This window comes from Branchiostoma lanceolatum, chromosome 1 (assembly GCF_035083965.1).
Source record: "Branchiostoma lanceolatum isolate klBraLanc5 chromosome 1, klBraLanc5.hap2, whole genome shotgun sequence".
NCBI lineage: Eukaryota > Metazoa > Chordata > Leptocardii > Amphioxiformes > Branchiostomatidae > Branchiostoma > Branchiostoma lanceolatum.
This window is the reverse complement of record NC_089722.1, coordinates 39681954-39706642: the sequence shown is the minus strand read 5'-3', so window position 1 is coordinate 39706642 and position 24689 is coordinate 39681954. Positions and strand designations below refer to the sequence as shown.

The 24689-nt window shown below is 50.6% G+C and overlaps 13 non-coding genes and 1 pseudogene across 13 annotated transcripts; all 14 read left to right on the top strand.

The window, feature by feature from the left end:
• The first annotated feature begins 1042 nt into the window (after positions 1 to 1042).
• On the top strand, positions 1043 to 1233 carry LOC136426286 (U2 spliceosomal RNA). The gene has a single exon (XR_010754225.1). It is a non-coding gene; the product is annotated as a U2 spliceosomal RNA (small nuclear RNA).
• A 1061-nt stretch (positions 1234 to 2294) lies between these two features.
• On the top strand, positions 2295 to 2485 carry LOC136426285 (U2 spliceosomal RNA). The gene has a single exon (XR_010754224.1). It is a non-coding gene; the product is annotated as a U2 spliceosomal RNA (small nuclear RNA).
• A 1061-nt stretch (positions 2486 to 3546) lies between these two features.
• Positions 3547 to 3737, top strand: LOC136426284 (U2 spliceosomal RNA). The gene has a single exon (XR_010754223.1). It is a non-coding gene; the product is annotated as a U2 spliceosomal RNA (small nuclear RNA).
• Positions 3738 to 4797: 1060 nt separating this feature from the next.
• Positions 4798 to 4988, top strand: LOC136426282 (U2 spliceosomal RNA). Its single transcript, XR_010754221.1, has one exon. It is a non-coding gene; the product is annotated as a U2 spliceosomal RNA (small nuclear RNA).
• Positions 4989 to 6049: 1061 nt separating this feature from the next.
• On the top strand, positions 6050 to 6240 carry LOC136426281 (U2 spliceosomal RNA). The gene has a single exon (XR_010754220.1). It is a non-coding gene; the product is annotated as a U2 spliceosomal RNA (small nuclear RNA).
• A 1061-nt stretch (positions 6241 to 7301) lies between these two features.
• On the top strand, positions 7302 to 7492 carry LOC136426280 (U2 spliceosomal RNA). The gene has a single exon (XR_010754219.1). It is a non-coding gene; the product is annotated as a U2 spliceosomal RNA (small nuclear RNA).
• Positions 7493 to 8553: 1061 nt separating this feature from the next.
• On the top strand, positions 8554 to 8744 carry LOC136426279 (U2 spliceosomal RNA). Its single transcript, XR_010754218.1, has one exon. It is a non-coding gene; the product is annotated as a U2 spliceosomal RNA (small nuclear RNA).
• Positions 8745 to 9805: 1061 nt separating this feature from the next.
• LOC136426278 (U2 spliceosomal RNA) lies at positions 9806 to 9996 on the top strand. The gene has a single exon (XR_010754217.1). It is a non-coding gene; the product is annotated as a U2 spliceosomal RNA (small nuclear RNA).
• Positions 9997 to 11057: 1061 nt separating this feature from the next.
• Positions 11058 to 11248, top strand: LOC136426277 (U2 spliceosomal RNA). The gene has a single exon (XR_010754216.1). It is a non-coding gene; the product is annotated as a U2 spliceosomal RNA (small nuclear RNA).
• A 2823-nt stretch (positions 11249 to 14071) lies between these two features.
• LOC136426336 (U2 spliceosomal RNA) lies at positions 14072 to 14263 on the top strand. The gene has a single exon (XR_010754273.1). It is a non-coding gene; the product is annotated as a U2 spliceosomal RNA (small nuclear RNA).
• A 1061-nt stretch (positions 14264 to 15324) lies between these two features.
• LOC136426276 (U2 spliceosomal RNA) lies at positions 15325 to 15515 on the top strand. Its single transcript, XR_010754215.1, has one exon. It is a non-coding gene; the product is annotated as a U2 spliceosomal RNA (small nuclear RNA).
• A 1061-nt stretch (positions 15516 to 16576) lies between these two features.
• LOC136426275 (U2 spliceosomal RNA) lies at positions 16577 to 16767 on the top strand. Its single transcript, XR_010754214.1, has one exon. It is a non-coding gene; the product is annotated as a U2 spliceosomal RNA (small nuclear RNA).
• A 1061-nt stretch (positions 16768 to 17828) lies between these two features.
• LOC136426351 (U2 spliceosomal RNA) lies at positions 17829 to 17932 on the top strand (annotated as a pseudogene).
• A 6292-nt stretch (positions 17933 to 24224) lies between these two features.
• On the top strand, positions 24225 to 24407 carry LOC136426324 (U2 spliceosomal RNA). Its single transcript, XR_010754262.1, has one exon. It is a non-coding gene; the product is annotated as a U2 spliceosomal RNA (small nuclear RNA).
• Positions 24408 to 24689: the final 282 nt, after the last annotated feature.

Below are 24689 nucleotides of genomic sequence, written 5' to 3'. Positions count from 1 at the left end.
GCACACATACACAAACCACCAAACTGGCCCAGCAATCCAGCAATGTGGATTTATCAGCAGTCTGTACTCGTTTGAAGTATGTGCATACGTGTTACGAGTATATATACTGAACCTTACTGCGTTTATAGCTCTCACATCCCCCAACTCTACTGTACATGTTTAATTTTCGCATTTTATCTTTCTTCTACTTTCAGACTGGAACTGGAGCAAGCAACAGCGCCACCAAGAGCCGGGAGAGGTCGGGAGAGCACGCAGAGGCAGTGGAAAATTCCAGGACGTCTGTCTGTGGTTCGATTCTGACGAAAGCAGTGCGATGTGGACGTAATTCGATGTTAAACGTAGGAATCGGGAATCTAAGCGCCCGCGCGCCTCGTATCAACGTATGAGAGATACGTACACACGCACAGCTAGCCGCCTCGCCCACCGCTGCTGCTTTCTCGCTCGCTCCTTTTAATTCCTTCCGTAAATTTAGTGGGCTGGCTGCATGCGACCTTCCTCTCCCCTTTGCGGACCTTCAGGCCGAATCGACAAGGTCCGGCGGACTTGAAAAATCCACCACAGGCATCGAAGTTAAGGGGAAAAGCAGACGCCGCCCGCCCTGTGAAGATGAATGATGTAAGGGAACCGCGGGCGCGCGCCTCCTGGCGAACAACAATGGCAACGCTGTTCGCGAACAACAACATTGCCTTGTTGTCTTGTCTACCCGCCCTTGGCTCGGCTTTGAACCCTAAGGAGCCCGTTTTCTGCGTTGGTGTGACGTAGTCGCTTCTTTGCACCAATTAGGCAGAGCCAGGAAGAGCCAGGACGAGCCAGGAGCGCGTGATGTGTGTTTTTGGGTGTAGTCCGTGGTTCGTCCACATAAAGTAGAGCGCTTCCGTTTGTCAACCAAATTGAAGAGATTATGAAGGAGAGAAGGCGCGCCAGGTGTGCGGGCACTAATTGCTTTATGTTCAAGCTTGAAGCTGTTTGCGATGCATAGCTCGCCACGTGAACTTGGCTCGTTCCCGGGGGAGGGGGGCTAGCGGTCAAGCTCAACCGGTTTATCGCTTCTCGGCCTTTTGGCTAAGATCAAGTGTAGTATCTGTTCTTATCAGTTTAATCTCTGATACATTCCCCATCGGGGAATCTAGATTAAATTGATTTTTTGACTTTGGTCATGGACTAGGAGCTTGCTCCGTCCTGACCGCGGATCGGCTCAGTATTGCAGTACTTCTGAGATTCGGTCCATCCCCTTACAAATCCAAAATAAGTTGCACACATACACAAACCACCAAACTGGCCCAGCAATCCAGCAATGTGGATTTATCAGCAGTCTGTACTCGTTTGAAGTATGTGCATACGTGTTACGAGTATATATACTGAACCTTACTGCGTTTATAGCTCTCACATCCCCCAACTCTACTGTACATGTTTAATTTTCGCATTTTATCTTTCTTCTACTTTCAGACTGGAACTGGAGCAAGCAACAGCGCCACCAAGAGCCGGGAGAGGTCGGGAGAGCACGCAGAGGCAGTGGAAAATTCCAGGACGTCTGTCTGTGGTTCGATTCTGACGAAAGCAGTGCGATGTGGACGTAATTCGATGTTAAACGTAGGAATCGGGAATCTAAGCGCCCGCGCGCCTCGTATCAACGTATGAGAGATACGTACACACGCACAGCTAGCCGCCTCGCCCACCGCTGCTGCTTTCTCGCTCGCTCCTTTTAATTCCTTCCGTAAATTTAGTGGGCTGGCTGCATGCGACCTTCCTCTCCCCTTTGCGGACCTTCAGGCCGAATCGACAAGGTCCGGCGGACTTGAAAAATCCACCACAGGCATCGAAGTTAAGGGGAAAAGCAGACGCCGCCCGCCCTGTGAAGATGAATGATGTAAGGGAACCGCGGGCGCGCGCCTCCTGGCGAACAACAATGGCAACGCTGTTCGCGAACAACAACATTGCCTTGTTGTCTTGTCTACCCGCCCTTGGCTCGGCTTTGAACCCTAAGGAGCCCGTTTTCTGCGTTGGTGTGACGTAGTCGCTTCTTTGCACCAATTAGGCAGAGCCAGGAAGAGCCAGGACGAGCCAGGAGCGCGTGATGTGTGTTTTTGGGTGTAGTCCGTGGTTCGTCCACATAAAGTAGAGCGCTTCCGTTTGTCAACCAAATTGAAGAGATTATGAAGGAGAGAAGGCGCGCCAGGTGTGCGGGCACTAATTGCTTTATGTTCAAGCTTGAAGCTGTTTGCGATGCATAGCTCGCCACGTGAACTTGGCTCGTTCCCGGGGGAGGGGGGCTAGCGGTCAAGCTCAACCGGTTTATCGCTTCTCGGCCTTTTGGCTAAGATCAAGTGTAGTATCTGTTCTTATCAGTTTAATCTCTGATACATTCCCCATCGGGGAATCTAGATTAAATTGATTTTTTGACTTTGGTCATGGACTAGGAGCTTGCTCCGTCCTGACCGCGGATCGGCTCAGTATTGCAGTACTTCTGAGATTCGGTCCATCCCCTTACAAATCCAAAATAAGTTGCACACATACACAAACCACCAAACTGGCCCAGCAATCCAGCAATGTGGATTTATCAGCAGTCTGTACTCGTTTGAAGTATGTGCATACGTGTTACGAGTATATATACTGAACCTTACTGCGTTTATAGCTCTCACATCCCCCAACTCTACTGTACATGTTTAATTTTCGCATTTTATCTTTCTTCTACTTTCAGACTGGAACTGGAGCAAGCAACAGCGCCACCAAGAGCCGGGAGAGGTCGGGAGAGCACGCAGAGGCAGTGGAAAATTCCAGGACGTCTGTCTGTGGTTCGATTCTGACGAAAGCAGTGCGATGTGGACGTAATTCGATGTTAAACGTAGGAATCGGGAATCTAAGCGCCCGCGCGCCTCGTATCAACGTATGAGAGATACGTACACACGCACAGCTAGCCGCCTCGCCCACCGCTGCTGCTTTCTCGCTCGCTCCTTTTAATTCCTTCCGTAAATTTAGTGGGCTGGCTGCATGCGACCTTCCTCTCCCCTTTGCGGACCTTCAGGCCGAATCGACAAGGTCCGGCGGACTTGAAAAATCCACCACAGGCATCGAAGTTAAGGGGAAAAGCAGACGCCGCCCGCCCTGTGAAGATGAATGATGTAAGGGAACCGCGGGCGCGCGCCTCCTGGCGAACAACAATGGCAACGCTGTTCGCGAACAACAACATTGCCTTGTTGTCTTGTCTACCCGCCCTTGGCTCGGCTTTGAACCCTAAGGAGCCCGTTTTCTGCGTTGGTGTGACGTAGTCGCTTCTTTGCACCAATTAGGCAGAGCCAGGAAGAGCCAGGACGAGCCAGGAGCGCGTGATGTGTGTTTTTGGGTGTAGTCCGTGGTTCGTCCACATAAAGTAGAGCGCTTCCGTTTGTCAACCAAATTGAAGAGATTATGAAGGAGAGAAGGCGCGCCAGGTGTGCGGGCACTAATTGCTTTATGTTCAAGCTTGAAGCTGTTTGCGATGCATAGCTCGCCACGTGAACTTGGCTCGTTCCCGGGGGAGGGGGGCTAGCGGTCAAGCTCAACCGGTTTATCGCTTCTCGGCCTTTTGGCTAAGATCAAGTGTAGTATCTGTTCTTATCAGTTTAATCTCTGATACATTCCCCATCGGGGAATCTAGATTAAATTGATTTTTTGACTTTGGTCATGGACTAGGAGCTTGCTCCGTCCTGACCGCGGATCGGCTCAGTATTGCAGTACTTCTGAGATTCGGTCCATCCCCTTACAAATCCAAAATAAGTTGCACACATACACAAACCACCAAACTGGCCCAGCAATCCAGCAATGTGGATTTATCAGCAGTCTGTACTCGTTTGAAGTATGTGCATACGTGTTACGAGTATATATACTGAACCTTACTGCGTTTATAGCTCTCACATCCCCCAACTCTACTGTACATGTTTAATTTTCGCATTTTATCTTTCTTCTACTTTCAGACTGGAACTGGAGCAAGCAACAGCGCCACCAAGAGCCGGGAGAGGTCGGGAGAGCACGCAGAGGCAGTGGAAAATTCCAGGACGTCTGTCTGTGGTTCGATTCTGACGAAAGCAGTGCGATGTGGACGTAATTCGATGTTAAACGTAGGAATCGGGAATCTAAGCGCCCGCGCGCCTCGTATCAACGTATGAGAGATACGTACACACGCACAGCTAGCCGCCTCGCCCACCGCTGCTGCTTTCTCGCTCGCTCCTTTTAATTCCTTCCGTAAATTTAGTGGGCTGGCTGCATGCGACCTTCCTCTCCCCTTTGCGGACCTTCAGGCCGAATCGACAAGGTCCGGCGGACTTGAAAAATCCACCACAGGCATCGAAGTTAAGGGGAAAAGCAGACGCCGCCCGCCCTGTGAAGATGAATGATGTAAGGGAACCGCGGGCGCGCGCCTCCTGGCGAACAACAATGGCAACGCTGTTCGCGAACAACAACATTGCCTTGTTGTCTTGTCTACCCGCCCTTGGCTCGGCTTTGAACCCTAAGGAGCCCGTTTTCTGCGTTGGTGTGACGTAGTCGCTTCTTTGCACCAATTAGGCAGAGCCAGGAAGAGCCAGGACGAGCCAGGAGCGCGTGATGTGTGTTTTTGGGTGTAGTCCGTGGTTCGTCCACATAAAGTAGAGCGCTTCCGTTTGTCAACCAAATTGAAGAGATTATGAAGGAGAGAAGGCGCGCCAGGTGTGCGGGCACTAATTGCTTTATGTTCAAGCTTGAAGCTGTTTGCGATGCATAGCTCGCCACGTGAACTTGGCTCGTTCCCGGGGGAGGGGGGCAGCGGTCAAGCTCAACCGGTTTATCGCTTCTCGGCCTTTTGGCTAAGATCAAGTGTAGTATCTGTTCTTATCAGTTTAATCTCTGATACATTCCCCATCGGGGAATCTAGATTAAATTGATTTTTTGACTTTGGTCATGGACTAGGAGCTTGCTCCGTCCTGACCGCGGATCGGCTCAGTATTGCAGTACTTCTGAGATTCGGTCCATCCCCTTACAAATCCAAAATAAGTTGCACACATACACAAACCACCAAACTGGCCCAGCAATCCAGCAATGTGGATTTATCAGCAGTCTGTACTCGTTTGAAGTATGTGCATACGTGTTACGAGTATATATACTGAACCTTACTGCGTTTATAGCTCTCACATCCCCCAACTCTACTGTACATGTTTAATTTTCGCATTTTATCTTTCTTCTACTTTCAGACTGGAACTGGAGCAAGCAACAGCGCCACCAAGAGCCGGGAGAGGTCGGGAGAGCACGCAGAGGCAGTGGAAAATTCCAGGACGTCTGTCTGTGGTTCGATTCTGACGAAAGCAGTGCGATGTGGACGTAATTCGATGTTAAACGTAGGAATCGGGAATCTAAGCGCCCGCGCGCCTCGTATCAACGTATGAGAGATACGTACACACGCACAGCTAGCCGCCTCGCCCACCGCTGCTGCTTTCTCGCTCGCTCCTTTTAATTCCTTCCGTAAATTTAGTGGGCTGGCTGCATGCGACCTTCCTCTCCCCTTTGCGGACCTTCAGGCCGAATCGACAAGGTCCGGCGGACTTGAAAAATCCACCACAGGCATCGAAGTTAAGGGGAAAAGCAGACGCCGCCCGCCCTGTGAAGATGAATGATGTAAGGGAACCGCGGGCGCGCGCCTCCTGGCGAACAACAATGGCAACGCTGTTCGCGAACAACAACATTGCCTTGTTGTCTTGTCTACCCGCCCTTGGCTCGGCTTTGAACCCTAAGGAGCCCGTTTTCTGCGTTGGTGTGACGTAGTCGCTTCTTTGCACCAATTAGGCAGAGCCAGGAAGAGCCAGGACGAGCCAGGAGCGCGTGATGTGTGTTTTTGGGTGTAGTCCGTGGTTCGTCCACATAAAGTAGAGCGCTTCCGTTTGTCAACCAAATTGAAGAGATTATGAAGGAGAGAAGGCGCGCCAGGTGTGCGGGCACTAATTGCTTTATGTTCAAGCTTGAAGCTGTTTGCGATGCATAGCTCGCCACGTGAACTTGGCTCGTTCCCGGGGGAGGGGGGCTAGCGGTCAAGCTCAACCGGTTTATCGCTTCTCGGCCTTTTGGCTAAGATCAAGTGTAGTATCTGTTCTTATCAGTTTAATCTCTGATACATTCCCCATCGGGGAATCTAGATTAAATTGATTTTTTGACTTTGGTCATGGACTAGGAGCTTGCTCCGTCCTGACCGCGGATCGGCTCAGTATTGCAGTACTTCTGAGATTCGGTCCATCCCCTTACAAATCCAAAATAAGTTGCACACATACACAAACCACCAAACTGGCCCAGCAATCCAGCAATGTGGATTTATCAGCAGTCTGTACTCGTTTGAAGTATGTGCATACGTGTTACGAGTATATATACTGAACCTTACTGCGTTTATAGCTCTCACATCCCCCAACTCTACTGTACATGTTTAATTTTCGCATTTTATCTTTCTTCTACTTTCAGACTGGAACTGGAGCAAGCAACAGCGCCACCAAGAGCCGGGAGAGGTCGGGAGAGCACGCAGAGGCAGTGGAAAATTCCAGGACGTCTGTCTGTGGTTCGATTCTGACGAAAGCAGTGCGATGTGGACGTAATTCGATGTTAAACGTAGGAATCGGGAATCTAAGCGCCCGCGCGCCTCGTATCAACGTATGAGAGATACGTACACACGCACAGCTAGCCGCCTCGCCCACCGCTGCTGCTTTCTCGCTCGCTCCTTTTAATTCCTTCCGTAAATTTAGTGGGCTGGCTGCATGCGACCTTCCTCTCCCCTTTGCGGACCTTCAGGCCGAATCGACAAGGTCCGGCGGACTTGAAAAATCCACCACAGGCATCGAAGTTAAGGGGAAAAGCAGACGCCGCCCGCCCTGTGAAGATGAATGATGTAAGGGAACCGCGGGCGCGCGCCTCCTGGCGAACAACAATGGCAACGCTGTTCGCGAACAACAACATTGCCTTGTTGTCTTGTCTACCCGCCCTTGGCTCGGCTTTGAACCCTAAGGAGCCCGTTTTCTGCGTTGGTGTGACGTAGTCGCTTCTTTGCACCAATTAGGCAGAGCCAGGAAGAGCCAGGACGAGCCAGGAGCGCGTGATGTGTGTTTTTGGGTGTAGTCCGTGGTTCGTCCACATAAAGTAGAGCGCTTCCGTTTGTCAACCAAATTGAAGAGATTATGAAGGAGAGAAGGCGCGCCAGGTGTGCGGGCACTAATTGCTTTATGTTCAAGCTTGAAGCTGTTTGCGATGCATAGCTCGCCACGTGAACTTGGCTCGTTCCCGGGGGAGGGGGGCTAGCGGTCAAGCTCAACCGGTTTATCGCTTCTCGGCCTTTTGGCTAAGATCAAGTGTAGTATCTGTTCTTATCAGTTTAATCTCTGATACATTCCCCATCGGGGAATCTAGATTAAATTGATTTTTTGACTTTGGTCATGGACTAGGAGCTTGCTCCGTCCTGACCGCGGATCGGCTCAGTATTGCAGTACTTCTGAGATTCGGTCCATCCCCTTACAAATCCAAAATAAGTTGCACACATACACAAACCACCAAACTGGCCCAGCAATCCAGCAATGTGGATTTATCAGCAGTCTGTACTCGTTTGAAGTATGTGCATACGTGTTACGAGTATATATACTGAACCTTACTGCGTTTATAGCTCTCACATCCCCCAACTCTACTGTACATGTTTAATTTTCGCATTTTATCTTTCTTCTACTTTCAGACTGGAACTGGAGCAAGCAACAGCGCCACCAAGAGCCGGGAGAGGTCGGGAGAGCACGCAGAGGCAGTGGAAAATTCCAGGACGTCTGTCTGTGGTTCGATTCTGACGAAAGCAGTGCGATGTGGACGTAATTCGATGTTAAACGTAGGAATCGGGAATCTAAGCGCCCGCGCGCCTCGTATCAACGTATGAGAGATACGTACACACGCACAGCTAGCCGCCTCGCCCACCGCTGCTGCTTTCTCGCTCGCTCCTTTTAATTCCTTCCGTAAATTTAGTGGGCTGGCTGCATGCGACCTTCCTCTCCCCTTTGCGGACCTTCAGGCCGAATCGACAAGGTCCGGCGGACTTGAAAAATCCACCACAGGCATCGAAGTTAAGGGGAAAAGCAGACGCCGCCCGCCCTGTGAAGATGAATGATGTAAGGGAACCGCGGGCGCGCGCCTCCTGGCGAACAACAATGGCAACGCTGTTCGCGAACAACAACATTGCCTTGTTGTCTTGTCTACCCGCCCTTGGCTCGGCTTTGAACCCTAAGGAGCCCGTTTTCTGCGTTGGTGTGACGTAGTCGCTTCTTTGCACCAATTAGGCAGAGCCAGGAAGAGCCAGGACGAGCCAGGAGCGCGTGATGTGTGTTTTTGGGTGTAGTCCGTGGTTCGTCCACATAAAGTAGAGCGCTTCCGTTTGTCAACCAAATTGAAGAGATTATGAAGGAGAGAAGGCGCGCCAGGTGTGCGGGCACTAATTGCTTTATGTTCAAGCTTGAAGCTGTTTGCGATGCATAGCTCGCCACGTGAACTTGGCTCGTTCCCGGGGGAGGGGGGCTAGCGGTCAAGCTCAACCGGTTTATCGCTTCTCGGCCTTTTGGCTAAGATCAAGTGTAGTATCTGTTCTTATCAGTTTAATCTCTGATACATTCCCCATCGGGGAATCTAGATTAAATTGATTTTTTGACTTTGGTCATGGACTAGGAGCTTGCTCCGTCCTGACCGCGGATCGGCTCAGTATTGCAGTACTTCTGAGATTCGGTCCATCCCCTTACAAATCCAAAATAAGTTGCACACATACACAAACCACCAAACTGGCCCAGCAATCCAGCAATGTGGATTTATCAGCAGTCTGTACTCGTTTGAAGTATGTGCATACGTGTTACGAGTATATATACTGAACCTTACTGCGTTTATAGCTCTCACATCCCCCAACTCTACTGTACATGTTTAATTTTCGCATTTTATCTTTCTTCTACTTTCAGACTGGAACTGGAGCAAGCAACAGCGCCACCAAGAGCCGGGAGAGGTCGGGAGAGCACGCAGAGGCAGTGGAAAATTCCAGGACGTCTGTCTGTGGTTCGATTCTGACGAAAGCAGTGCGATGTGGACGTAATTCGATGTTAAACGTAGGAATCGGGAATCTAAGCGCCCGCGCGCCTCGTATCAACGTATGAGAGATACGTACACACGCACAGCTAGCCGCCTCGCCCACCGCTGCTGCTTTCTCGCTCGCTCCTTTTAATTCCTTCCGTAAATTTAGTGGGCTGGCTGCATGCGACCTTCCTCTCCCCTTTGCGGACCTTCAGGCCGAATCGACAAGGTCCGGCGGACTTGAAAAATCCACCACAGGCATCGAAGTTAAGGGGAAAAGCAGACGCCGCCCGCCCTGTGAAGATGAATGATGTAAGGGAACCGCGGGCGCGCGCCTCCTGGCGAACAACAATGGCAACGCTGTTCGCGAACAACAACATTGCCTTGTTGTCTTGTCTACCCGCCCTTGGCTCGGCTTTGAACCCTAAGGAGCCCGTTTTCTGCGTTGGTGTGACGTAGTCGCTTCTTTGCACCAATTAGGCAGAGCCAGGAAGAGCCAGGACGAGCCAGGAGCGCGTGATGTGTGTTTTTGGGTGTAGTCCGTGGTTCGTCCACATAAAGTAGAGCGCTTCCGTTTGTCAACCAAATTGAAGAGATTATGAAGGAGAGAAGGCGCGCCAGGTGTGCGGGCACTAATTGCTTTATGTTCAAGCTTGAAGCTGTTTGCGATGCATAGCTCGCCACGTGAACTTGGCTCGTTCCCGGGGGAGGGGGGCTAGCGGTCAAGCTCAACCGGTTTATCGCTTCTCGGCCTTTTGGCTAAGATCAAGTGTAGTATCTGTTCTTATCAGTTTAATCTCTGATACATTCCCCATCGGGGAATCTAGATTAAATTGATTTTTTGACTTTGGTCATGGACTAGGAGCTTGCTCCGTCCTGACCGCGGATCGGCTCAGTATTGCAGTACTTCTGAGATTCGGTCCATCCCCTTACAAATCCAAAATAAGTTGCACACATACACAAACCACCAAACTGGCCCAGCAATCCAGCAATGTGGATTTATCAGCAGTCTGTACTCGTTTGAAGTATGTGCATACGTGTTACGAGTATATATACTGAACCTTACTGCGTTTATAGCTCTCACATCCCCCAACTCTACTGTACATGTTTAATTTTCGCATTTTATCTTTCTTCTACTTTCAGACTGGAACTGGAGCAAGCAACAGCGCCACCAAGAGCCGGGAGAGGTCGGGAGAGCACGCAGAGGCAGTGGAAAATTCCAGGACGTCTGTCTGTGGTTCGATTCTGACGAAAGCAGTGCGATGTGGACGTAATTCGATGTTAAACGTAGGAATCGGGAATCTAAGCGCCCGCGCGCCTCGTATCAACGTATGAGAGATACGTACACACGCACAGCTAGCCGCCTCGCCCACCGCTGCTGCTTTCTCGCTCGCTCCTTTTAATTCCTTCCGTAAATTTAGTGGGCTGGCTGCATGCGACCTTCCTCTCCCCTTTGCGGACCTTCAGGCCGAATCGACAAGGTCCGGCGGACTTGAAAAATCCACCACAGGCATCGAAGTTAAGGGGAAAAGCAGACGCCGCCCGCCCTGTGAAGATGAATGATGTAAGGGAACCGCGGGCGCGCGCCTCCTGGCGAACAACAATGGCAACGCTGTTCGCGAACAACAACATTGCCTTGTTGTCTTGTCTACCCGCCCTTGGCTCGGCTTTGAACCCTAAGGAGCCCGTTTTCTGCGTTGGTGTGACGTAGTCGCTTCTTTGCACCAATTAGGCAGAGCCAGGAAGAGCCAGGACGAGCCAGGAGCGCGTGATGTGTGTTTTTGGGTGTAGTCCGTGGTTCGTCCACATAAAGTAGAGCGCTTCCGTTTGTCAACCAAATTGAAGAGATTATGAAGGAGAGAAGGCGCGCCAGGTGTGCGGGCACTAATTGCTTTATGTTCAAGCTTGAAGCTGTTTGCGATGCATAGCTCGCCACGTGAACTTGGCTCGTTCCCGGGGGAGGGGGGCTAGCGGTCAAGCTCAACCGGTTTATCGCTTCTCGGCCTTTTGGCTAAGATCAAGTGTAGTATCTGTTCTTATCAGTTTAATCTCTGATACATTCCCCATCGGGGAATCTAGATTAAATTGATTTTTTGACTTTGGTCATGGACTAGGAGCTTGCTCCGTCCTGACCGCGGATCGGCTCAGTATTGCAGTACTTCTGAGATTCGGTCCATCCCCTTACAAATCCAAAATAAGTTGCACACATACACAAACCACCAAACTGGCCCAGCAATCCAGCAATGTGGATTTATCAGCAGTCTGTACTCGTTTGAAGTATGTGCATACGTGTTACGAGTATATATACTGAACCTTACTGCGTTTATAGCTCTCACATCCCCCAACTCTACTGTACATGTTTAATTTTCGCATTTTATCTTTCTTCTACTTTCAGACTGGAACTGGAGCAAGCAACAGCGCCACCAAGAGCCGGGAGAGGTCGGGAGAGCACGCAGAGGCAGTGGAAAATTCCAGGACGTCTGTCTGTGGTTCGATTCTGACGAAAGCAGTGCGATGTGGACGTAATTCGATGTTAAACGTAGGAATCGGGAATCTAAGCGCCCGCGCGCCTCGTATCAACGTATGAGAGATACGTACACACGCACAGCTAGCCGCCTCGCCCACCGCTGCTGCTTTCTCGCTCGCTCCTTTTAATTCCTTCCGTAAATTTAGTGGGCTGGCTGCATGCGACCTTCCTCTCCCCTTTGCGGACCTTCAGGCCGAATCGACAAGGTCCGGCGGACTTGAAAAATCCACCACAGGCATCGAAGTTAAGGGGAAAAGCAGACGCCGCCCGCCCTGTGAAGATGAATGATGTAAGGGAACCGCGGGCGCGCGCCTCCTGGCGAACAACAATGGCAACGCTGTTCGCGAACAACAACATTGCCTTGTTGTCTTGTCTACCCGCCCTTGGCTCGGCTTTGAACCCTAAGGAGCCCGTTTTCTGCGTTGGTGTGACGTAGTCGCTTCTTTGCACCAATTAGGCAGAGCCAGGAAGAGCCAGGACGAGCCAGGAGCGCGTGATGTGTGTTTTTGGGTGTAGTCCGTGGTTCGTCCACATAAAGTAGAGCGCTTCCGTTTGTCAACCAAATTGAAGAGATTATGAAGGAGAGAAGGCGCGCCAGGTGTGCGGGCACTAATTGCTTTATGTTCAAGCTTGAAGCTGTTTGCGATGCATAGCTCGCCACGTGAACTTGGCTCGTTCCCGGGGGAGGGGGGCTAGCGGTCAAGCTCAACCGGTTTATCGCTTCTCGGCCTTTTGGCTAAGATCAAGTGTAGTAAAGGGAGTGCACCTCCCTGGGGGCTCGGGCAGGGACACCAAGATAGTGCAATATGCGGACGACAACACTGTCGTCCTGACAGACGATCTCTCCATTGATCGCACCTTCTCCTTAATATCTAAGTTTGAATCTGGCACAGGGTCCAAACTTAACATGGGGAAGACAGAGGCGTTGTGGCTTGGTGGCTGGAAGGGAAGGCCCGACCAGCCGTATCCGATCAAGTGCTGGAACTCGGTGTCACTGAAACTGCTTCAGACACCGATTGGCAACGTCCCGCTCGCTGAGGAGGCGTGGCTCCAACGGTTTGCCAAATTCAAGGCCAAGTTGGACCAGTGGAGCGGGAGGAAGCTCACCCTGTTGGGGAAGGCCTTAGTAGTAAATTCTTTAGCGGCCGCCACGCTGTGGTATACAGCGCCGGTCTATCCCCTTCCGGCTTCGGTTCGAAGTCGGTTGGAGAAGGCAATGTTCGGGTTCTTGTGGGATGGTAAGACGGAACTTGTCAAAAGGCAGACCCTGCTCTTGCCCAAAGAGCAGGGTGGAGTTGGCCTTGTCTCCATCCCCTTGAAGGCAAAGGCCTTAATGTTAAAGACTGTGAGGAAGGTCTTCACCGACCCACAGCACCCTTGTAGCTGCTTCTGTAAGTATTGGCTTGGGGTCGAGCTCAGGAGGATTGATCCGACGACGTGGTGCAACTCCTCGCCTCACTCGTTGGATCGTCCGCCCCATTATGAAGCCATTTCCCAGTACCTCTCCCTCTCTGACATCGAGGGCTCTGCAGAATGGAAGGCTTGTACTACAGCTTCTCTGTACAGGTATCTTTCAGAACAGGCAAGTTCCCCGCCAAGATGTGTTCAGTTAAACCCTCAGGTAGATTGGGACAGAGTGTGGAAGGTCATCCACAATCCCCTTGTCTTCAAGTGGGATAGAATGATTGCCTGGCACACGGCTCACAATTCGCTGAAGACGAGGTTGAAGTTAAATTCTTGGCGGGGCTATCTCCCTAGCAGTACATGTCCCAGGAGGGGTTGCTCACAGCCGGAGTGCGTGGGTCATCTGTTCTGGGACTGTCCAGTGGCCGCGGAGGTTTGGTTGTGGGTGGAGGCCACTGCCCACAAGTACCTGTGCAGAAACTTTCAGGTGTCCAGAACCTTTGCGTTGTATGGCATTGTCCCCCAGGGCGTCCCAGCCCAAACTCGCAAGGTTTTGGAAGTGATCAGTAGTATGGCAAAGTCCAGTATCTGGCGCTCCCGCTGTGAGGCTGTCTTTGAAGACAGACAATCTTCTGGTGCGAATGTGTGCGAGGCGTTGGCGAAAGCTTTGCGAGATAGGCTGAATTTCGAGTTTGCTCGTTTGGGGCCTGGGAATTTCTACGATACCTGGGCTGATGGTCACTCGTGGGCTGACATCGATGTTGCCCACGTGACCCTTAAGTTTTGAATGTTTTATTGTTTGTTTGGCTCTATTTGGAGCAATCTCGCATGTACTCAAGAGTAGTTGTAGGCCTAGCCACTCTGTCTTAGTTGGCTAGGTCAAAAATAGAAAACCCAAAAAAATTATAAAATACAAAACCCAAAAATATTACATAGTGTCTGGGGATGGACCGAGAGTGGTGGGTGGGATGAAGTGCAGCAATGCTGAGCCGATCTGTGAAAGTCAATTTGATCTAGAGTGTATCAGTGGATATGAGCGCCTTAAGGCTGCGTAAACAAGATGAGAACTAAGTGATACTTGAAGTGATTCAGTATAAATACTTCAAAAGAGTATCTGTTCTTATCAGTTTAATCTCTGATACATTCCCCATCGGGGAATCTAGATTAAATTGATTTTTTGACTTTGGTCATGGACTAGGAGCTTGCTCCGTCCTGACCGCGGATCGGCTCAGTATTGCAGTACTTCTGAGATTCGGTCCATCCCCTTACAAATCCAAAATAAGTTGCACACATACACAAACCACCAAACTGGCCCAGCAATCCAGCAATGTGGATTTATCAGCAGTCTGTACTCGTTTGAAGTATGTGCATACGTGTTACGAGTATATATACTGAACCTTACTGCGTTTATAGCTCTCACATCCCCCAACTCTACTGTACATGTTTAATTTTCGCATTTTATCTTTCTTCTACTTTCAGACTGGAACTGGAGCAAGCAACAGCGCCACCAAGAGCCGGGAGAGGTCGGGAGAGCACGCAGAGGCAGTGGAAAATTCCAGGACGTCTGTCTGTGGTTCGATTCTGACGAAAGCAGTGCGATGTGGACGTAATTCGATGTTAAACGTAGGAATCGGGAATCTAAGCGCCCGCGCGCCTCGTATCAACGTATGAGAGATACGTACACACGCACAGCTAGCCGCCTCGCCCACCGCTGCTGCTTTCTCGCTCGCTCCTTTTAATTCCTTCCGTAAATTTAGTGGGCTGGCTGCATGCGACCTTCCTCTCCCCTTTGCGGACCTTCAGGCCGAATCGACAAGGTCCGGCGGACTTGAAAAATCCACCACAGGCATCGAAGTTAAGGGGAAAAGCAGACGCCGCCCGCCCTGTGAAGATGAATGATGTAAGGGAACCGCGGGCGCGCGCCTCCTGGCGAACAACAATGGCAACGCTGTTCGCGAACAACAACATTGCCTTGTTGTCTTGTCTACCCGCCCTTGGCTCGGCTTTGAACCCTAAGGAGCCCGTTTTCTGCGTTGGTGTGACGTAGTCGCTTCTTTGCACCAATTAGGCAGAGCCAGGAAGAGCCAGGACGAGCCAGGAGCGCGTGATGTGTGTTTTTGGGTGTAGTCCGTGGTTCGTCCACATAAAGTAGAGCGCTTCCGTTTGTCAACCAAATTGAAGAGATTATGAAGGAGAGAAGGCGCGCCAGGTGTGCGGGCACTAATTGCTTTATGTTCAAGCTTGAAGCTGTTTGCGATGCATAGCTCGCCACGTGAACTTGGCTCGTTCCCGGGGGAGGGGGGCTAGCGGTCAAGCTCAACCGGTTTATCGCTTCTCGGCCTTTTGGCTAAGATCAAGTGTAGTATCTGTTCTTATCAGTTTAATCTCTGATACATTCCCCATCGGGGAATCTAGATTAAATTGATTTTTTGACTTTGGTCATGGACTAGGAGCTTGCTCCGTCCTGACCGCGGATCGGCTCAGTATTGCAGTACTTCTGAGATTCGGTCCATCCCCTTACAAATCCAAAATAAGTTGCACACATACACAAACCACCAAACTGGCCCAGCAATCCAGCAATGTGGATTTATCAGCAGTCTGTACTCGTTTGAAGTATGTGCATACGTGTTACGAGTATATATACTGAACCTTACTGCGTTTATAGCTCTCACATCCCCCAACTCTACTGTACATGTTTAATTTTCGCATTTTATCTTTCTTCTACTTTCAGACTGGAACTGGAGCAAGCAACAGCGCCACCAAGAGCCGGGAGAGGTCGGGAGAGCACGCAGAGGCAGTGGAAAATTCCAGGACGTCTGTCTGTGGTTCGATTCTGACGAAAGCAGTGCGATGTGGACGTAATTCGATGTTAAACGTAGGAATCGGGAATCTAAGCGCCCGCGCGCCTCGTATCAACGTATGAGAGATACGTACACACGCACAGCTAGCCGCCTCGCCCACCGCTGCTGCTTTCTCGCTCGCTCCTTTTAATTCCTTCCGTAAATTTAGTGGGCTGGCTGCATGCGACCTTCCTCTCCCCTTTGCGGACCTTCAGGCCGAATCGACAAGGTCCGGCGGACTTGAAAAATCCACCACAGGCATCGAAGTTAAGGGGAAAAGCAGACGCCGCCCGCCCTGTGAAGATGAATGATGTAAGGGAACCGCGGGCGCGCGCCTCCTGGCGAACAACAATGGCAACGCTGTTCGCGAACAACAACATTGCCTTGTTGTCTTGTCTACCCGCCCTTGGCTCGGCTTTGAACCCTAAGGAGCCCGTTTTCTGCGTTGGTGTGACGTAGTCGCTTCTTTGCACCAATTAGGCAGAGCCAGGAAGAGCCAGGACGAGCCAGGAGCGCGTGATGTGTGTTTTTGGGTGTAGTCCGTGGTTCGTCCACATAAAGTAGAGCGCTTCCGTTTGTCAACCAAATTGAAGAGATTATGAAGGAGAGAAGGCGCGCCAGGTGTGCGGGCACTAATTGCTTTATGTTCAAGCTTGAAGCTGTTTGCGATGCATAGCTCGCCACGTGAACTTGGCTCGTTCCCGGGGGAGGGGGGCTAGCGGTCAAGCTCAACCGGTTTATCGCTTCTCGGCCTTTTGGCTAAGATCAAGTGTAGTATCTGTTCTTATCAGTTTAATCTCTGATACATTCCCCATCGGGGAATCTAGATTAAATTGATTTTTTGACTTTGGTCATGGACTAGGAGCTTGCTCCGTCCTGACCGCGGATCGGCTCAGTATTGCAGTACTTCTGAGATTCGGTCCATCCCCTTACAAATCCAAAATAAGTTGCACACATACACAAACCACCAAACTGGCCCAGCAATCCAGCAATGTGGATTTATCAGCAGTCTGTACTCGTTTGAAGTATGTGCATACGTGTTACGAGTATATATACTGAACCTTACTGCGTTTATAGCTCTCACATCCCCCAACTCTACTGTACATGTTTAATTTTCGCATTTTATCTTTCTTCTACTTTCAGACTGGAACTGGAGCAAGCAACAGCGCCACCAAGAGCCGGGAGAGGTCGGGAGAGCACGCAGAGGCAGTGGAAAATTCCAGGACGTCTGTCTGTGGTTCGATTCTGACGAAAGCAGTGCGATGTGGACGTAATTCGATGTTAAACGTAGGAATCGGGAATCTAAGCGCCCGCGCGCCTCGTATCAACGTATGAGAGATACGTACACACGCACAGCTAGCCGCCTCGCCCACCGCTGCTGCTTTCTCGCTCGCTCCTTTTAATTCCTTCCGTAAATTTAGTGGGCTGGCTGCATGCGACCTTCCTCTCCCCTTTGCGGACCTTCAGGCCGAATCGACAAGGTCCGGCGGACTTGAAAAATCCACCACAGGCATCGAAGTTAAGGGGAAAAGCAGACGCCGCCCGCCCTGTGAAGATGAATGATGTAAGGGAACCGCGGGCGCGCGCCTCCTGGCGAACAACAATGGCAACGCTGTTCGCGAACAACAACATTGCCTTGTTGTCTTGTCTACCCGCCCTTGGCTCGGCTTTGAACCCTAAGGAGCCCGTTTTCTGCGTTGGTGTGACGTAGTCGCTTCTTTGCACCAATTAGGCAGAGCCAGGAAGAGCCAGGACGAGCCAGGAGCGCGTGATGTGTGTTTTTGGGTGTAGTCCGTGGTTCGTCCACATAAAGTAGAGCGCTTCCGTTTGTCAACCAAATTGAAGAGATTATGAAGGAGAGAAGGCGCGCCAGGTGTGCGGGCACTAATTGCTTTATGTTCAAGCTTGAAGCTGTTTGCGATGCATAGCTCGCCACGTGAACTTGGCTCGTTCCCGGGGGAGGGGGGCTAGCGGTCAAGCTCAACCGGTTTATCGCTTCTCGGCCTTTTGGCTAAGATCAAGTGTAGTATCTGTTCTTATCTACTGGATTGGGCTCGCCTTGCGAAGCCTTGCCCCCGCTCCGCTTCGAGTCCTCCTTTCAGCCCATTGAGGGCGGTTAGAGTACTCGTCGAGGGCGATAAGTCCAGCGACTTGGTTGCGGGTTGTCCCCGGATCATTTGGGTGGTTTTAGTTTTGCTGTACCTTGTATTTTTCTCAAGCTACGGCCGTTTTACTTGCACCGTACCTCTCTTACGGGAGACGGGCGGTGGAAGCACACCGTTTCCTCCGCAGGACGGGGGTAGCCAGCTCCGGTTGATCTTTGGGGGCTGTTTTCTCCGGTTTGCGTGGAGTAACTGACTTCCTCTTCCGTCAGGTTGGGGAGCAGGTTTGTCTAGGTACTTGTACGGTGTTAGTTTGATTTTGTTTTTTGATTTACGTGTGTTTTGAGGGGTCTTCTGTATCCGCACCCCCCCGTGAAAGCGGCGGACGGAGTGGTACAGTCCACCTCAGACCGCGTGGTCTGAGAACAAAGAGACTGTTTTCGTCACTGAGTTGCTCCAAAACGGTTGGCGCCAACCGGGAGTAACTCTGTGAAATTGGTGTGGAATTTTTTCCCTACCTGGAGAATATTTCTGAGTGTTTTAGAACCGTAAGAAACGTGTTTTCTAACCCTCACCCCCGTTTTCATGGTGCTATCGCCCGCCCGCCTGTCTCGTTAGCGAGCGAAGGCACGCGGGCAGTGCGGTCGTTGACCTAGATCTCCGGGTATCAGGTTATTTTAGGCTCTACAGCGGAGGGTGTGGATGGGGGTTTGGCGGTAAAGGTTCTGAAGGTGTTTGTTGCGACGGAAGGTCCTTCCATAGGACTTTTGTTGCGAAATGCCGCCAGTTCCCTACAGGAAGATGCCCCCGGCTCCTTCCGGTTTCGTTAGGAAGAGGAGTGTAGGGATAACGTTTTTAGATAAGAAAGTAGAGGGTGACTTGGCGAATGTTGTAAACCTGCTGGGAAAGAACGGGATCCCTGTCACTGAGGTGCAGGGAATTCAAAACAAGGGGAAGGGCCGATGTGAGATTACTTTTAAATCACAGACGGCCTTCCACAAGGCTTCGCCCGCACTGTGTGCAGATGGTAGTGTAGAGGTTGACACGTACGGGGCTGGTATCACCGTGGTGACTGCCCTGGACATCCCTCTAGAACTAGACGATAACCACGTGAGACATCGTCTGAGGGAGTATGGAGACGTACTTGATAGCAAGTACGTCAGTTATGCTAGTAAAGGGTTCCCGGAGCTTTTGTCCGGTACACGCCAGTACCGGATGAAGCTCAAGAGGCACGTTCCCAACACCATGAGGTTGGGGAATGAGATTATCTCATTTCGATATGGCGGCCAACCGAGGTTGTGCCACAAGTGTGGGAAGGAGGGGCATCTCGTCGCGGAGTGCGACGAGGAAAAATGCTCCAAATGTATGAGTCTTGGCCACCTCGCCAAAGACTGCACTTCGGCCATTAAGTGCAATTGGTGTGGGGAGGAGGGCCACGCAGGCCGTACTTGTAATTTGACTTTCCCTGAACCGTGTGCCCTGACAACAACCTGGGCGAAAACCCCGAAGCCGGCGGTTGTGGAGGCCTCGCCTTCCGGGCCACAGCCTGGTGGGTCTGGTGCCGGTGGTAACGAAACGGCTAGTGGTTCGGGTGAAGGCAAGATCGGTGATGCGGGTTCCGTCGAGAAAGACTCGTTGTCGGAGGAGCCTTCTGTTAAAGGGGGCAAGCCTTCCGAGCCACAGGCGGGTGGGTCGGGGAAAGATAGTGATTCCGTTGGGAAAGAGTGGGTGTCGAAGGAGCCTTCTGTTAAAGTGGGCAAGCCTTCCGAGCCACAGGCTGGTGGGTCGGGGAAAGATAGTGATAGGAAGAGTGATTCATCGACTCCCGCTATCCCGGCTGAGTCCAAGTCCAGGGAGATACCGGATTCCCCCGATATCTCCATGACTAAACCTCCAGTAGGCCCAGGGGTCCCCTTGCATAAGGGAGAGGACTCAGGAGCCTCTCCTCCAAAGGGAGATGGATCCCAGAAAAGTAAAATCTCCTCGGGAGATGAGAAGGAGGACTTCCCTGAGGAAGATGACAAGTCAAATCTGTCCGGAAATGATATGTGGGAGCGGTATTCTCAATACCCTCCGAGCGGGGCCAACAAGCTACGGACTCAGTTGACGGACTCCGATGAAAATAAATCTGTGTCTGGTGAGGGTGACGGTGAGGCCAGTATGCACCTAAACTTGGTCGAGTCACTGACCAATGACTTGGTTATGGATTTCAAAGAGCACGAAGAGTCGGACGCAGATAGTTCTGTGTCTGTGTGTTCCTCATTCCAGCCGGGATCTGAGTCTGACTCGGACACTCAGAAGGGTTGGCAGACACAGGGAGGGAATAAAAAGAGGAAGATGAAAGAGAAATCAGGCTTTGGCTCCCAGATTGACCATTACCCTTCCGGGGAGGTCCCTAAGCCGAAGCCCCAGAGAAAAAGTGCGAGGTCAGGGAAATTGGGAAAGACAAAAGGAAATAAGTCCTAGTTCGGACTTTTTTCCCTTCCCCAGTTGATAACATGGACTCTACTTTGAATGTTTTGTCTCTAAACGTTAATGGGATGAAGGACCGGGGTAAGAGGGACATGGTGTTCGATTTTTGTCGGTCCAACGGTGCAGATGTGGCATGCCTGCAGGAGTGCCACATCTCCACGATTGCTGACAAGGGTGCCTGGTCTCGCCAGTGGGGACACAAGGCAATCTGGTCCCTAGGCACGAACTCCGCCAGAGGTGTTGGCATTTTATTATCCTCTAGGTGGACTTTCGTGTCGTCAAAATGTGATACTGATGGTAGGGTTGTCTCTGCTCTGCTGGAGGTAGATGGAGTGCAGTACAATGTGTGTAACATCTATGCTCCCTCAGTTCCAGCGGAGCGGGTCACCTTTTTTGATAGTGTTCATCAATATTTGTACCCCAATGCGGTGCTAGTTTTAGCGGGGGATTTTAATTGTGTTTTGGATCCTGACTTGGACAGAATATCGGAATCCATATTCACTCCTGGGAATCGCACTCAGGATGTGGTGCATTTGCGTAGTTTGTGCGCTGACTTGGATTTGGTGGATGCCTGGCGAATTGAACACCCCGCCCAGGTAGATTTCACTTGGAGGTCCAAGTCAAATAAAACCAGATCCAGGCTGGATAGAATTTATGTCCAGGAGGGCACTATTGTTTCCTCGACTATTAAGTCTTGTTCGTGTTCTGACCACGATGGCATTGTGTCATCCATAGATCCTGTCCCTTCTGTTCAACGGGGTCGGGGTCTATGGAAGTGCAATGTCAAGGTTTTGTCCGACCCTCGTTTAGAGCAGGAGTTTCGTGAGATGTATCCTATATGGAGGAAGAGTTTGGAGGAAGGGCAATCGGCGAGGGAGTGGTGGGATACCGTTAAATCTTATTGTAAAGATTTGGTTATCAAATACTCCAAGCTGAGAGCTCAGGCGGACTCCTTGATTCAGAAGGATATGGAAAGGAAGGTGGATTCACTCCGGTCTCGACTTAATATAGGAGACCGAAGTCCTGCAACAAGAGAAGAGTATGAGAAGGAGAAGGAAAACCTTAACAACCTGATCTTAGACAGACTTAAGGGTCAGAGGTTGCGGGCAAAAGTAAAAGCTTTCGAAGAGGACGAAAAACCGACTAGGTTTTTCTTCCAGGCTGAACGCCGCAAGGGCCAGAAACGGGTCATCCAGGAAGTTAGAGACGGCAATGGGGACGTGGTGAGCACCACCCCGCAGATACTTGCCGTTTTTAAGCAGTTTTATGCAGACTTGTATAAGGCTGGTCATATTGACAAAGTGGAGCAAGAATATTTTCTGTCCAATCTCTCTGAGTCGTTACCTGATGAATGTGTTGAGAGCTTGGATGGAGATCTAACTTTGGCTGAATTGGAAGCGGCTGTGAAAGGTATGGAGAATGGAAAATCTCCGGGGTCGGATGGCCTCCCAAAAGAATTCTACATCAAGTTTTGGGAGATCATAGGGCCAGACTTTCTGGCAGTCCTCAATGAGGGATTGGATGTAGGACAGCTGTCTGTGTCCCAAAGAGAAGGCGTCATCTCTCTTTTGGAGAAAAAGGGGGATCCACTGAACCCTTCGAATAAAAGGCCGATTTCGTTACTGAATGTGGACTACAAAATTCTGTCCAAGGCCTTGGCCAACCGGCTGAAGAATGTCATTGGGTCGGTAGTTCACATTGATCAATCCTGTGGTATTCCAGGCCGGTCAATTGAAGATAGTGTCTGCCTGTTAAGGGACATTGTAGAGTATGTCAATAGTTCGCATTCTTCTGGTGTTCTTATTGCACTGGACCAGGAGAAGGCATTTGACAGAGTTGATCACAATTTTATGGCCAATGTTTTAGACAAGCTTGGCTTTGGGCCGAATTTTAAAAGGATGATCGCGGCTCTGTACTGCGAGGTATCCAGTAAAGTCCTCGTGAATGGTACTTTGTCAGAGTCAATAGCAGTGGAGAGGGGAGTAAGGCAAGGCTGCCCCCTTTCTCCACTGTTATATGTATTATGTATTGAGCCGCTGGCTGCGGCAATTCGTGCAGACCCTTACATCAGGGGAGTGAAGGTCCCTGGGTTGAACCAGGAGGTTAAAATGGTGCAATATGCAGATGACAACACTTGTGTCTTGTCGGACCAGCCGTCCATCGATCGGACATTTTCCACTATCAAGCGTTTTGAGGCTGGTACCGGTTCCAAATTGAATTTGGGGAAAACGGAGGCTTTGTGGTTAGGTAGATGGAAGGGCAGGGTGGATAGCCCATACCCTATAAAACAGTGGGTATCATCTTACCTAACTATTTTAGGCAGCCCTATTGGCAACATTCAGTTGGCGGAGATTGCTTGGATGCAACGATTTGTGAAGTTTAAGGCAAAGCTCACCCAGTGGGAGACGCGGAGGCTGACCCTTTTTGGCAAAGCCTTGATTGTGAATTGTTTGGCGGCTGCCACTTTGTGGTACACGGCTCCAGTATACCCCTTGCCTAAGTCTGTGAAAGTTAAGATTGAGAGAGAAATCTATTCATTTCTCTGGGATGGCAAGACAGAGATGGTTGCTAGACGAACTCTTCTTTTGCCCAAGGACAAAGGAGGGTTGGGGTTGGTCTCTGTACCACTCAAGGCCAAAGCCCTCTTCCTTAAAGTGGTGAGGAAAGCTCTGGTCAAGCCACAGTTACCAGCCTCTAGATTTGCTCTCTACTGGATTGGGCTCGCCTTGCGAAGAATAGACGCTGAGTCCTGGAGTAACTTGGCTCCCCACTCTTTGGACAGCCCTCCGCACTACACCGAGGTCAAGAGGATGTTGATCTCTTTGAGGGACGTAGATATTGAGTGGAAGTCAAATTCGGTGGCGGCCCTCTACGCTATTTTATTGGAGGCGGAGAGTATTGTGCCACGTTGTGAAAGTGGAGATGGGAGTGTGGATTGGTCTTCCGTCTGGAAGGCCATTCACAATCCTCTGCTCACCAAGTGGGAGAGGATGACTAGCTGGCATGCTGCTCACAACTCTCTGAAAACTAGAAAGAAGCTCCACTCTTGGAAGGGATTTGTAGATAGTAGTTCGTGCCCCAGACACCTTTGTCAGGGGGAGGAAAGTGTTCAGCATTTGTTCTGGGAGTGTCCAGTGATTTCTGAAGCATGGATGTGGTTGGAGAACCTGGTGGCGATGAAAATCTGCCCGGGTTTCTCGATCACAAGGTCCTTTGCGCTGTGGGGATTGGTGCCGGGGGGGTTGTCGTCCAGGGTCAGGCGTGTGTTGCAGGCCCTGGCGGCGATCATGAGATCTTTCCTCTGGCGGACGAGGTGTGAATGTGTGTTTGAGGGCAAACGATTTTCGGGCCCCGAACTTGTGACGTCGGTGAGAAACCGTTTGGAGGAGAGACTCCGTTTTGAGTTTACTCGTCTTGGCCCTAGTGGTTTTCTCACGGTCTGGGCTGATGGTTTTTCTTGGGCCACGGTTGATGTGTCAAGCGTGGCTTTCTCCTTTTAAGGAGGTGCTGCCATCGTGTTGTTGAAGTTTTGGCTTGTTGTTGGCTCCCTCTGGAGCATTTTTTCATGTAGTAGTTGCAGGCCTAGCCGCCCTGTCTTAGTCGGCTAGGTCAAAAACAGAAAACCCAAAAAAATTATAAAATACAAAACCCAAAAATATTAAATAGTGTCTGGGGATGGACCGAGAGTGGTGGGTGGGATGAGGTACAGCAATGCTGAGCCGATCTGTGAAAGTCAATTTGATCTAGAGTGTATCAGTGGATATGAGCGCCTTAAGGCTGCGTAAACAAGATGAGAACTAAGTGATACTTGAAGTCATTCAGTATAAATACTTCAAAAGAGTATCTGTTCTTATCAGTTTAATCTCTGATACATTCCCCATCGGGGAATCTAGATTAAATTGATTTTTTGACTTTGGTCATGGACTAGGAGCTTGCTCCGTCCTGACCGCGGATCGGCTCAGTATTGCAGTACTTCTGAGATTCGGTCCATCCCCTTACAAATCCAAAATAAGTTGCACACATACACAAACCACCAAACTGGCCCAGCAATCCAGCAATGTGGATTTATCAGCAGTCTGTACTCGTTTGAAGTATGTGCATACGTGTTACGAGTATATATACTGAACCTTACTGCGTTTATAGCTCTCACATCCCCCAACTCTACTGTACATGTTTAATTTTCGCATTTTATCTTTCTTCTACTTTCAGACTGGAACTGGAGCAAGCAACAGCGCCACCAAGAGCCGGGAGAGGTCGGGAGAGCACGCAGAGGCAGTG